This window comes from Dermacentor silvarum, chromosome 4, assembly GCF_013339745.2.
Source record: "Dermacentor silvarum isolate Dsil-2018 chromosome 4, BIME_Dsil_1.4, whole genome shotgun sequence".
Classification (NCBI taxonomy): domain Eukaryota; kingdom Metazoa; phylum Arthropoda; class Arachnida; order Ixodida; family Ixodidae; genus Dermacentor; species Dermacentor silvarum.
In genome coordinates, this window is record NC_051157.2 from 216610673 (window position 1) to 216624603 (window position 13931).

Consider the following 13931-nt stretch of genomic DNA (forward strand, 5'->3'; position numbering starts at 1 on the left):
TCACGACTCCGGCGACTTACGTTATAAGCGGTCTAAACTGTACTTTTAAAAAATATAGTTAAATATAGTAAAAGAAGAAGTGGTGAAAGAAGAAGAACCTATGTAAGTAATACTTCCTTGACCAACACTATAAAGTTTTCTAAAGTCATAGTGCACGTGATTGAGTCCACTTTTGATTGCAAGATTAAAATAAGAGTATTGAGAACAGTTTGAGTTGCACAATCGAACTCACTTATAACGATCACAGATATAACGGTTATAACGGCCACATTTCAGTGCAGTTAGAATTTTCCGACCGTGCCTATAGAAACTGCTTCTAGATATAACGAACATTTGAAAGTTTACTGCTACAACGAACTCTTCGAACCCAGTCACGGTGAAAGGAGGGTGCACCAAATCACGGAAACGCAACGAGCGCACGGAAGCGTGTGCCAGTCCAACCGCGATACGGCCTTTGAGATTTTCATTTTATTTGGGCCCAATTACAAGCATATGGGGCGGGCCAAGGTAAAAGCTGCTTATTGGCAGCTTGAGATGAGTGAACGGCCACCACGCACGGATTTTGGAATCCGCCGATGATGGTAACTCGCTTTCAAGGCAGGCATACAGCATACACAGCGTGGTGTGCACTGGCGCCTCTTCGACGACGGAGGTGTCATTGTTGTCTTTGCACAATGGTCACCTTTGCACGTGCACTGCTGCAAAGCTTGACTAGCAGCGTATGCTATCCGTGGACTGTGTTTTTTCACCAAGCCCAAAGGGTCCTCTTAAGCCACATTTTACTTAGTTTTGTTGATTGCAAAAGGGGATCGGGTAACCAGTACCAAAGCAGTCTTCAGCTACATAGATGACTATATGCTGTCTTAGAATGTATATGGAAGTCCTGCTCAAGTCGAATATCTATGATATTGATAAAGCAGCACACTTAAAAAATATACGTTCAAGCACACATGAAAAAGGACAGGCGCTGGTGTGTGTCCCTCTTCATGTGCGCGTGAACGTGTTTGTTTTAAGTGCGCTCGCTCCTTCATCAATTTTATGGCTCACCAACTAGCCCGTGAGTATCCAGATTATCTGCCTGGGCTTTTTAACAGTTGTGATGGGGTTTGAATTTATTAAGGAAAATTGCACTCAATTTTTATACCTTCGTATCACCTTACTTCATGAACACATTTGTTGGGCCTACTCACTCCGATGAAAAAAGGCATTATTTAATACAAGTCCACCCATTTCAAACTGGTCAGACTTCGAATAGGTGTGTCATACCTAATGTCAGCAATGGCCAAATCTTGCTCACATACCTTCGACGACAGCTTCGTAGCTCAGGCAGAAAGGCTCGGAAACATGCATTGACAGAATTCGGTTATTTTAACTACCTGTCAAAAGATTTTCATAGGTATTAGACCCAAGAAGAACGTTCCAGTGCATGCGACTGTCACAGGTGGAAATTCATCATGATCCTGCATTTGCATTGGCTTTCAAAGCATTTTTAAAAAATTGGCTCTAGATATCGCATCAATGCTGTGTTTTGGACCTCTTACACGGTCAGAAATGTACGTGCCAGCGTACTGAAGAGATTCAAGGACGTAGGGCAGAAGAAAGGATCAACAATCTTGTGTACAAAACATGAAAAACTTTTTGTACCTGGCGTAGCCCCTGTTGTATGGCAACATAGGCCAGGCAGGTTGTTGCCTCAATACAGTCGCCGACCGTTTATTCGGACTCGACGGGAACCACGAAAAAATCCGAATAATCGAGAGTCCGAAAAAAAGGATTCGCCAGAAAAAAGTACTTTTATGGTCCCAGTGGACGAAAAAAATTGTCAATGCGCGACTGTACAGATGCACGCTTACACGCGATCAGGTCAGCCTTATTTCCGACAGTGTCTGGCTATCGCTATAGACAGAGTCTTGTAATTGCCGCGTCTCGTCGGCGCAGATGGCACGGGAGGCGTCGGAGCCATTTCGCACTACGCGACGACTGGAAGAGATCGAACAAGCAAATCAGGCCTAACACACTAAAGCTTCCATGGGTTCTCAAAGTGGGTTCCGCGGAAGCTGCGGGTTCCGCGCAGGCCCTTGCTCGGGGTTTCGCGAGCCACTGATAAATTTTCCCTGGTCCCGCTCTCGACAAGTGTCTAAAACGGCAAACACGAGGTGCGCTTGATCCAAAGAACCTCCATTACCCATGTCCGAGTGTCAAAAAGCACATCACAGTGCGTAACAGCAACGCACGAACTGCGCAATAAATACGCAAGCAGCTTGTAGCCACCCAACCTCAACGGGCAGCGCGCCTAAGTTTTCGCACTTGAATCTCGGAGGCCGTAGCTTACCACCATGCGCCTTTCTCCTATTTGTAGATAGGGTAGGTGCCGATAGCGTGCGCACTGACCTATACGTTGGAGGAAAAATTAAAAAAAAAAAAAAAAAAAACGCGGAGCACCGCAAATGCGCGCCGCAGAAGAGCAAGAACGGCGTAGCGTCCAACCGAAACGAAGCGGCGCAGTCCGCATCGCCGTGGTCCTCAGCGGCAATCGTACGCGGCACGTGACTGACAGCAACGCCGAAGCGCTTCGTGCCTAATTGTGCCTTTAAAGCCTTTATTCTTGCGTTTATCGCCGCGCGTAACACCGCGTTGGCGGCTAGCCGCGTGCCTAGTCGCTATCTCTGATCGCGTTGATAACCACCGCAGTTTCGTCCGCAGCGGTTGCGACAAATAGTAGTTTCGTTTTCACTCGATGCGCGCATCGGCTGCCTGCCTTCACAACTGCGTAGTCGCCTCCCATGGCAGCGTCGATAGCGACCGCAGTTTCGTCCGCACTTCTTGCAGCGAAAGGTAGTTTCGTTTTGACTTGGTGCGTGCGTCAGCCGCCTGCCTTCTGAACCGCAAGGGCGCCGTCCATGATCGCGTCGATAGCGGCCGCGGTTTCGTCCGCAACGGTTGCGGCAAGCAGTAGTTTCGCTTTGTCTCAGTGCAAAGCTGTCGAAGATAAAAAGCACCGGCTACATCGCGATGGACGGACAATTTGTTGGCGAGCAGCTGAGTGGCGAAAAAATAATCGGGGTGTGCGCCCGTTGTTGCAAAGCGCGTCTCAGATGAAAACGCGTGCCGCGAAGCATGTCGCGAGGCCTCCGCCGCTGCTAGCGCTAATCAGTCATGAGATGAAGAGAATTTCAGCTTCGGCACTGGTCTTGTGCTAAACAGAAACAAGATTTGACGATTCATTGAGTAAATAAAATCGTGTTGACGTAGTGAAGCATTTGTTTGTTTTCTTGGTACCCTCGATAATTCGACATTCGGTTAATTGGGGGGGGGGGGGGGTTTCCTTGGCAGTTTATGGAGCTTAGCAGGGTTCCCTGGGATGAACGTACTTGAGAACGCCTGCACTAAGCAAAAGAGCGAGACTTGAAAGGTAGCTCTTGATAAGGCCTAGGTCACGTAACAACTGACCACGCAAATGCCGAGCACAGACTTCCAAGCACACTGGCTTGGCTTGGCCTGGCCTGCTGTTTGGTCGCGGTATACAGTCAATGGATACTGGACTGGCTAAATCCGAAACACGACCACCGATAGGTGCAGCCAACAAAAGTATAGCCTTCGAGATCGGCAACTGACACTTGTAGGTGCTGCGTGGATTTAGACACCAGCAATCCAACCATAGCAAGCGCGCTCTTTCAGTGCTGGCAACCTAGCAAAATGTAAACATCGCGGCCAGCTTGTCGTGACCGTATCGTGGCGGTCGACGTTGCATCTGACCAGGCCGCCGGAGTCCGAAAAATCGAACGGCGCGCTGTAGAGCGTCCGAACTATCGGTCGTGGTTATACATTACTTCAATGGGACGAGTGGCGGTGCCGCGAAGGTGTCCGAATAAACGAGCATGTCCGAATTTTCAGCGTCCGAATAAACGGTCGGCGACTGTACTAAGCTTTCTAAAGCTTAGTATTGAGGTTCTAAGCTAAGTTCTAAGCTAAGCTAAATTCAAGTCTTTCACCAGCTGTAATGTTGCCTTTCATTTCAAAGAGTGCAAGCGTTCCGTGGAGTTGCCAGAGATGCAAGTGATTTTGCATTATCGTGGCCAAACAGCAATCAGCTGAAGCTTTTTATGTCCAATGCAAAGATAATTTGTGTGTCAGTAGTGCTGTGCGTCAGTAGTGCCTCAGACTGTGTGTTAGTATCTAAGTTTAAGTGTAGATCATGAAGGAAAAGAGCTAACTGGGTTTCGCAAGAAAGTCCCTTCCGAAAGCCATGCTATGATGGATGAAAAAAGCTATTGGAATCGAGGAAGTTCATTATATGAGTGTAAATAATATGATGCATGATTTTACAGGGCATGCTTGTAATGGAGATAGGCCGGTAGTTTAACCAGGGGTGGGACTCCTGCGCCAATTGCGCCATTTTGATACAAACGCAAATTCCTGCTCCAAACTGCGCCAAACTCAGAAAATTGATTGTGCCACGCTGTGCCAGAACGGCTTCGGCATGTGGCCCGCGCGCACGTGGTCACTCCCGGTTGTTGTCGGAACGGACAGGGCAGCTGTATTTAGAGTGTGTAGTGAAGAATACCCGGCGCTGCAGCCACATCGCCAGTCGTCCGGGAGGCGCGAGCTCGAGATTGCCTGAGTTGTTCTGGTTGAGACACGCTGCCTGCTGTTCTCTTGTCCTGTATTCATATTAGATTCTGGTGGAGGTGTTGCGGTTTTCCCCCAACCTGGAATTACGCACCCGAACTCTGCCGTCCGTCATGCCTGACAACCCCAGCCCGACATCCCCACCGGTTACTCCAGCCATCGTATGTGCCGGTGCCCAGCGCCAGCGGGATCCTGACATCTTCAGCGGCACCGATGAGAAAGACGTTGAAGATTGGCTGGAATCGTATGAACGCGCCAGCAACACCAACAAATGGGACGATCCCTTCAAGCTCAGCAACGCGATGTTCTATTTATCGGGCGTCGCCAAGCTCTGGTTCAAAAACCCGTGGGCTAGCTTCAAAGCCAGCATCGCGGACGTTTTCGGTCGCCCTGGCGTGCGCAAACTTCGCGCTGAACAATGCCTACGAAGCCGATCCCAGCAAACTGGTGAAACGTTCACCAGCTACATTGAGGACATCGTCGACCTCTGCCGGTGTGTCAACCCGACGATGGTGGAGGCAGACAAGGTATGCCACATCATGAAGGGCATTTCCGACGATGCCTTTCATATGCTGCTGTCCAAAAACCCAGGCACTGTTTCTCAGGTCATTGAGCTTTGCCAGAGTTTCGACGAGCTCTGCAGACAGCGTCTTTTCACACGGCGCCCACCTGTGTCCGATGAAAGCCTCGCGAGCGTGGCCGCGGCTCCTAAAATGGACTCCCTGCTCTGCCAGATAAAAGAGTTCGTCCGTGCTGAGGTCGCTCATCAGCTTTTGCTGCTGTCCTCAACCACGCCACCACCCTCGCCTTTGCCAGCCAACCTTCGCCAGATCATCCACGAGCAAGTTTGCGCAGCTCTCCCTTCTGTCCACGAGACTCCGCCGGTGCCAACTCCCGTTGCTTTTCCCGAGGTGACTGCACCTCTCAGCTATGCCGAGGCTCTCGCGCGGCCCCCACCTCAGGCCTTTACGCCATTCCCATCAGCCGTGCCACTGCGCCCAGCTCCTCAATTCGTTCAACCGCGGTACCCACACAGCAGTGGACTATGGCGCACTCCTGACAACCGGCCAATATGTTTTGAGTGTGGTCTACCTGGCCACATTGCACGATTTTGCCGTCGCCGCGCACCATCCTACCGCCGTCGCTTCGACACCGAACCACACGTTTCCCCATACCCGTCATCCTCTGCATCTCAGAACCCTGGCCCGATGTCTTCCTATTCCGACCACCGCCCTCTTGTTGACCGCCGTTCGCCATCACCTCGACGCCGCTCGCTTTCGCCGATGTGTCGTCGTCCTTCTACGCCTGAACGGGAAAACTAATCGACACAGTTCCAGAGGAAAGAACTGCGTCACCCACGAACAGAACAAGGCCTCTCTCTTCTCCGACTAATGTTATTGACGTATATATGGACGGCGTCGCTGCACTCGCTCTTGTTGACACTGGTGCCGCAGTTTCAGTTATTAGTGCCAAACTTTGCCGTTCGCTCACAAAAGTTAGGACGCCCCTGTCGAACGTATCACTTCGTACTGCAAGCGCCGACCGCATCAGGCCTGCAGCTGCGTGTACTGCTCGCGTTGTGATCAACGGCCTCCTCTACATCGTCGAATTTTTGGTGCTGTGTTCTTGTTCCCACGATCTTATTTTGGGCTGGGACTTCCTTTCCGCTAATAAGGCCGTCATCGACTGTTCTCTTGCTGAAGTGGAATTTCAAACGCTGTCTCGTGCCCCACTCCTTGACGCTTGTGAACCTGAAGATAAAGTATTTGTTGCTGAAGACGTTACAATTCCACCGCACTCATCTGCCCTTGCCACAGTGTCATGCAACATTGTTGATGGAGCCAGCGCACTTTTTACGCCATCTGCCATTTTCGCTCGTCGCAAATGTTCCCCGCTGCCTTTCGCTCTTTTGGACGTTCATGCCGGCGTCAGCAGACTGCTCGTCGCCAACCAATTGTCCTGTCCTCTCATGTTGCTTCGTGGGGAGTGCGTTGGCCGCGTCCAGTGTGTCGACCCTGCTGCCATCATTGACATGCCAACTGGGTCCATCGCCAGTCATGAGGTCGCCGGAGTGACCTGTAATCACCCCGCGCAGCAGCCGACTTTGCCCGATGTTTTACATGGCTCCATCGCCGACACGTTGACTGTTTCCCAACGCGCCCAGCTTCTACACCTTCTCGACAAGTTCCGTTCGTCTTTCGACTGCCAGCATGTTCCCTTGGGCCGCACGTCAACTGTTTTTCATCGCATCGACACGGGTACCAGTGCGCCACTACGACAAAGACCATATCGTGTATCTGCGACAGAGCGCCGTGTTATCGATGACCAAGTAGCTGACATGCTCAAGCGCAGAGTCATTCAGCCTTCGGATAGTCCCTGGGCATCTCCCGTTGTTCTTGTTAAGAAGAAGGACGGATCGATTCGATTCTGTGTTGATTACCGTCGTCTTAACAAAAGAACTCGTAAAGATGTTTACCCTCTTCCGAGAATTGACGACGCCCTTGACTGTCTCCAAGGCGCAGAGTTCTTCTCTTCTATCGACTTACGTAGCGGCTATTGGCAAGTCCCCATGGCACCCGAAGACCAACCTAAAACGGCCTTTGTAACACCAGATGGCACATATGAATTTCGTGTCATGCTTTTCGGGCTTTGCAACGCCCCAGCAACATTTGAGCGTATGATGGACAACCTGTGTCGTGGTCTAAAGTGGAAAACGTGCCTGCTCTACTTAGACGATTTGGTTATTTTTTCGCCCGATTTTCCCACCCATCTCTGTCGGCTGGAGGAAGTGTTACAGTGTCTAACTGCCGCCGGCCTTCAGCTCAAACTGAAGAAATGCCACTTTGGCACAAGTCAGCTCACCATCCTTGGCCATGTCATATCTAAACATGGTATTCTTCCTGATGCCGCCAAGCTCCGTGCAGTTGCTGATTTTCCCAAACCTTCCTCCGTACGATAACTTCGCAGCTTCCTTGGCCTCTGCTCTTACTTTCGCCGCTTCATTCGGAATTTTGCGTCCATCACCGCTCCCTTGAATCAGCTTTTACGGAGCGGCTTGAACAATTACGCCTGGTCCCCTGCCTGTGGCGATGCCTTCCAAGAGTTGCGTCATCTATTAACATCGCCGCCTATACTGCGTCACTTCGACCCGAGTGCTCCGATCGAAGTACACACAGACGCCAGCGGTGTCGGGCTCGACGCTGTGCTCGCGCAGCGTAAATCTGGGTTCGACGAGTACGTCGTTGCATACGCAAGCCGCACCCTCACCAAAGCAGAGACAAATTATTCCGTTACGGAGAAGGAATGTTTGGCCATAATCTGGGCACTTGGTAAATTTCGACCCTACCTCTATGGCCGCCCCTTTCACGTAATTACAGACCACCATGCACTTTGTTGGCTGTCCACATTGAAGGACCCCTCAGGCCCATTAGCTCGCTGGGTTTTGCGGTTGCAAGATTTCGACGTGCGCATTGTCTACAGGTCTGGCCGCCGCCACGCCGACGCGCTTTCCCGTTCGCCTGTGTCAACCGTAAGCGATGCCTGCCTCTCTGCCGTTGACCAAGTACTTTCGTTCCCAGTAGGCTGCGACATGGCTTCGGAGCAACGCAAGGATGCCTGGATTAGTGCTCTTATCTGCTTCCTTTCTAACCCGTCGACGGTTCCTCCACCTTCTCGAGCTTTGCGCCGTCAAGCTTCGCACTTCGAAATGCGGGATGGATTTCTCTATCGCCGGAATTACGCCTCTGACGTCCGCAAGTGGTTGCTGGTCATACCTCGACATCTTCGTGGTGAAATATGTTCTGCCTTCCATACTGACCCACAGTGTGCATATGCAGGTGTCTTCAAGACCTACACCCGGCTTTGCTCCAGGTTTTATTGGCGTGGCATGTACACCTTTGTGTGCAAATACATTCGGTCGTGCCCTCACTGCCAACGCCGCAAAGTTCCTGCTCAGCATGCCTCTGGTCCGCTCCAGCCAATCCCGTGTCCGGCCAGGCCCTTCGATCGCATTGGCATTGACCTGTATGGACCCCTTCCGAGCACGGCTTCTGGAAACCGCTGGATAGTAGTCGCTATCGACCATTTGACGCGCTACGCAGAAACAGCCGCTCTGCCTGCTGCCACCGCTCAGGAAATAGCATCCTTCCTTCTGAAAAACTTTATTCTCCGTCACGGTGCACCTCGCGAACTTTTGAGTGATAGAGGACGTGTCTTCCTCTCCGAAGTCGTAAACGCGCTCCTTGCTGAATGTTGCATCGTTCATCGCACCACCACCGCCTACCATCCTCAAACTAATGGTTTGACGGAAAGATTTAACCGGCACCCTTGGCGACATGCTCTCCAAATACGTCGCCTCTGATCACACTGATTGGGACCTCATTTTGCCGTTCATCACGTTCGCCTACAACACTGCACCACAGGCAACCACAAACTTCTCCCCATTCTTCCTCTTATATGGCCGCGAAACTTCGACTATCCTCGACACCATTCTTCCGTACAGACCCGACTCATCCGAATGTACGCGCATCTCTGAAGCTGTCCGCCGCGCAGAGTAATGCCGTCAGCTCGCCCGTTCCTTTAGAGCCGTCGACCAATGGCAACAAAAATCTCGACATGACGATGATCACCCACATTGTCACTTTCTTCCTGACGCCGTTGTGTGGCTTTGGGTTCCTGCCGTTCCTGCTGGACTCTCATCCAAGCTTGTTTCCAAATATCAAGGACGTTACCGTGTTGTAGCACAGACATCGCCTGTAAACTATATTGTCGAGCCTGTCATGCCACCTACGGACCAACGCTGCCGTGGTCGTGAAACCGTCCACGTACAACGCCTGAAGCCGTATTACGACCCAATGATTCTATGTTCACCATGAGTCGCCAGGATGGCTCCTTTTCCGATGGGGGCGATTGTAGTGAAGAGGAATACCCGGCGCTGCAGCCACATCGCCAGTCGTCCGGGAGGCGCGAGCTCGAGATTGCCTGAGCTGCTCTAGTTGAGACACGCTGCCTGCTGTTCTCTTGTCCTGTATTCATATTAGAAGTGTAATAGAATACGGTTGAGTGGGCCAAGCGGCGCGGCGCTTTCTAGCTGAGGTGCAAAGCAAAGCCCGAACGGCGAAGCATCGATTGCTATAGCAAATTAGTAGACAGCTATACGAAGTAAGGAGGGTAGTTTTATCGACCATGTAAACTTGTAAGCATTCGCTTACCAGCTGAATTAACAAGTGTGGTGTCACGCACGCACAAGCAAACTGAACGCATATCACTCGATGACCGCGGAAACTCACTGTCAAAGCGCTGGAGTTATCCCCTCAACATCTGAGAAGAGGAGTGCCACAGGGATCTGTGCTTGGTCCCTTGTTTTTTACAATATATATCAATGACCTACCCCTGATTTTAACGTCCACTAATGTAATAATGTATGCTGATGACACTGCTTTAATAATCATAGGTAACAACATCAAGGAAATAGAAGGAAAAACGCAAAGAGAGATTTCTTAGAGTTCTGAATGGTTTTAACAATAAATGCCAAAAAAACGAAATATACCTTTTCCATTCACATTTCAAGACCGTCAGTAGGGATTCCATCTCATTGTCTATAAATCAATGTCCACTCAAACGCACCGACTCATATACGTATCTCGGCGTTATTCTCGACAAAAATCTAAACTGGCAATGCCACATAGAAGCTCTTTGCTCAAAGCTAGCATCTGGCTGTTATGCTCTTCTCAGGGCACGGGAACATTTTCAAACAAACATTCTCCGCATCTTGTATTTTTCATTTATTCAATCTCATTTAATGTACTGTATTGAGTCATGGGCATGGACTTTCACAACTTACCTAGAACCTATTCGATGCCTTCAAGAGCGAGCCATCCGCAGCATTACTTTCTCTCAGTGAAATGAAACAAGTAAACCAATCTTTGTCAAATTACAAATACTGCCCTTCGATTCTTTGCGAGAAATAAATATGGTCAAATGCGTTAATAGCATCATAACAGACAATCATCCATTTCATGTATCAATATTATGTATGCCTGCTCGCCCAACACGAAATAAATCTTTTTGCAACTTCAATATACGACCGACAAGAAATATATATGGCCAGAGACTAGTGGAATTTATTGGCATAAAAATATGGAATGACTTACCATTTGAGGCTAAACAAAACAAAAATGTATCACATTGGTTAAAAGAATACTATCTTCAGCAATTGTCCGCGGAACCTGTCTGAATATGTTCATCCCATGTACGCGACAAATAGTATGTACTAGTTTACAAATATGTTTTGTATGCTAAGTTGCAAACGAGATTTTTTTTTGTCGTACTAACGAAGTGTTCCTTTCATCTATACTGTTTTTCTATGTGCTCTATGTGTTCGTTATATTTAATTTGTGCTTTAAAATGTCCCAGACAAGATAACTGCCAATTACATATTATAAATGACCCCACTACTAGCCTTTGGCTAAGGCGTCATACAGTGTTTGCACACAATTTATACCAACTTTGGAGAAAAAAAATGTGGTTGATCCCTCTCATATAGGAATCGGTATAGAACACGAAAGTGAAATGTGTCTTCACAGAAGTAGTGTAATGTTTATTGCACATTGATATATAATGTCTATTGGTGTTTTGTGGCTAAAGCGCCCTTAGGCGTTGATGCACCCACGCTGACGCCTGGTGGCACGTCTCCTCCATTACGACTACCACGTCGATGACCATGAGCAACCGTCGTGCATATGGAAGCTGCACTACGCTGCACACGCTAGCACAACGCGAAAGACGAAGCACGTAACTGACACACTAATACAACGCGCAAGACAAAGCACGTAACTGAATCGTCACCGAGTCAAATCAGCGCGTACAGCGCGTCGTAATTGCAGCCTCCGCGATCAACTTCAGAAACATTTTCAGAGCTAATTGCGGAGCCACGCTCCGCTGTGCTGAGTACGGTGAACGCCACCTAGGTGGCGTTGGTAGTGCTTCTTGATGCCAACGTCCCTTCGAATGCTGGCATCGAGGCGTCGTAGTGCTGAGACCACCGAAGCGTTCACTGTCGGTGCGCGTTAGTGTCATAATGCAGTACTTCTCTTTTCTGCTCGTAGGCGGCGGCACCGCCCCGAGCAAGAGCGCGGGTACACGGAGGAGTGTTAGATATATAAGGCGCGTCTGTGTAGCTCTCTGCAAATGCGTTTGTGGCGCAATGGGTTAAACGCTCGGCGATCTATCGTCGCGGACCGAGAGGTCGTGGGTTCGATTTCCAAATTTTGCATGTTTGTGGAACTTTTTCTTCTGGTTTTTTTCTTTGTATTATGTTCGTGTATGTTCATGTGACGTATTTCCGTGACGGAAATACGTCAGTGAAGTCTTGGTGGACCCCGGCATAAAACACTTTCGTGTTAATAAACTTGAATATAACAAGGTTGCGTACGACACCAATTTCAAGGATTGTGGAAGCGCGGCAGCAGCAGCGAGCAAATTGACTTTGGTGTTGCATCTCGCTTCAACACGTATTAAAGCTATCAGCACTCACACTCTGTCACCATCGCAGATCAAGCCCAGCGCCATTCGCAGCAGCCGCCGGAGTAGAACAAACCCTCCCCTTCCCTTCACCGGTGCCTTGCGCGCGACGGAAGATGGCCCGTTTCCTCCACGCTTTTCTCCCTTGTGTGTGCGAGATTGAGCCGCGAGCATCTGCCCTTGCACGCTTTTACTTGTACAGACAGTATGCGGCACGCGACGACCGTTGTTATCGCCCTTGGACTTTATGTGGAACATCATGGCGACGGCCACGGCATAAATGCGCCTGGAGTGTCTGTATATTGCTATCGTCATAGGCGCCGACTACGGGGGGGGCTCCGGGCTCGAGCCCCCTTCGGATTTTCCCAGGGGGGACTCTTCCCCCCCCCCCCCTCCCCGGGAGATTCATAGCCTGACCCCCCGCCCCTACAATGTCATTACCGGAGTTCTGTTACCCAAATAATTTGAGGACTCTTTTGCGTTGCCTCCACATTTCACTTTTGTTTTGGCTAAAAGCTTACGGAACCATTGTTGGAGCGGACGTGCACGGCTTTAATTTATACTTTCGCTTTATTTCGGCAAATCCTGACAATAGGAGGACAAGGGCATTAGAAGCACCAGCGGTGGCTACCTCATCCGTGTTCCTCACTTCAACATTTTTTAAAAATTTCCGCTGAGCATGCACAAACACAATATATTTAAATATATACACAAGACAATGTTTATTATATTTTAAAGAGAAGGAGGTAGCCAACTAAATGGATAGCCTATACCTAGAGAATGAATATGTTGATGTATGTTCACCTCACTTCAAATTACTTTGCGTGCTTTTTGACACTGAAAAAAACCTGCAGACTTCAGAGACCACTTCGGCAGAGTCTTCTATCAACGGCGTGTGAAAAGCACGTGAGTGATATGTTTCTCAGTATTGATTCTCTTTCTAGTAGGCAATGCTAACGACTGGTGACAAAATAAATAAAAAAAGCTCTTCCAATTATTTACAACATTTACGCATTAGGGATGGAAACATCGCCTCTCGCATGCAGAGGCCATAAATACGGGGTGTTTCAGCAAACACTTTCAAAATTTTTAAAGGTTGCCTGTGGCAGATAGCACAATTCTAGTTCATGACCTGATTTACAGAGAAGAGGTGGACATTACTTGCACAAAAAAATTGAAATGCATAATCGACTATTAAAAAAATCTCCAATTAGGTTTTTAACATTACGCCCGTGTTGCAATTTACAAATTATAGCCGTGGAATTCGCAAGGCGAATGCACTATAGGAACTAATTCTCAGGATGGGACTGCTAAGCAGGAGGTCGCGGCATCAAATCACAGCCACGGCGGCTGCATTCGAAGGGGCGAAATGCTAGAACACCCGCATACTTAGATTTAGGTGCACGTTAAAGAACCCCAGGTGGTCTAAATTATTCCAGAGTCCTCCACTATGGCGTGCCTCATAATCAGATCGTGGTTTTGGCACGTAAAATCCCATAATTTCTTCTTTTCATACTTTTGTGCTTTGATGCATAAAACGATGTTTTGTTGAGAAAGTGAATGGCATGCCAATGTATTTCTCCGCAAAGTTGAGAATTAATATCTCGACACTGGACCCGCCGGGTGGCTCAGTCAGCTAAGGCGTTGCGCTGCTGAGCACGAGATCGCGGGATCGAATCCCGGCCGCGGCGGCCCCCCGCATTTCGATGGAGGCGGAATGAAAAAAGTCACAGTTTCGCCATAAGGGCGAAGCAATGAATGCGATGAGCAACACAGCATGT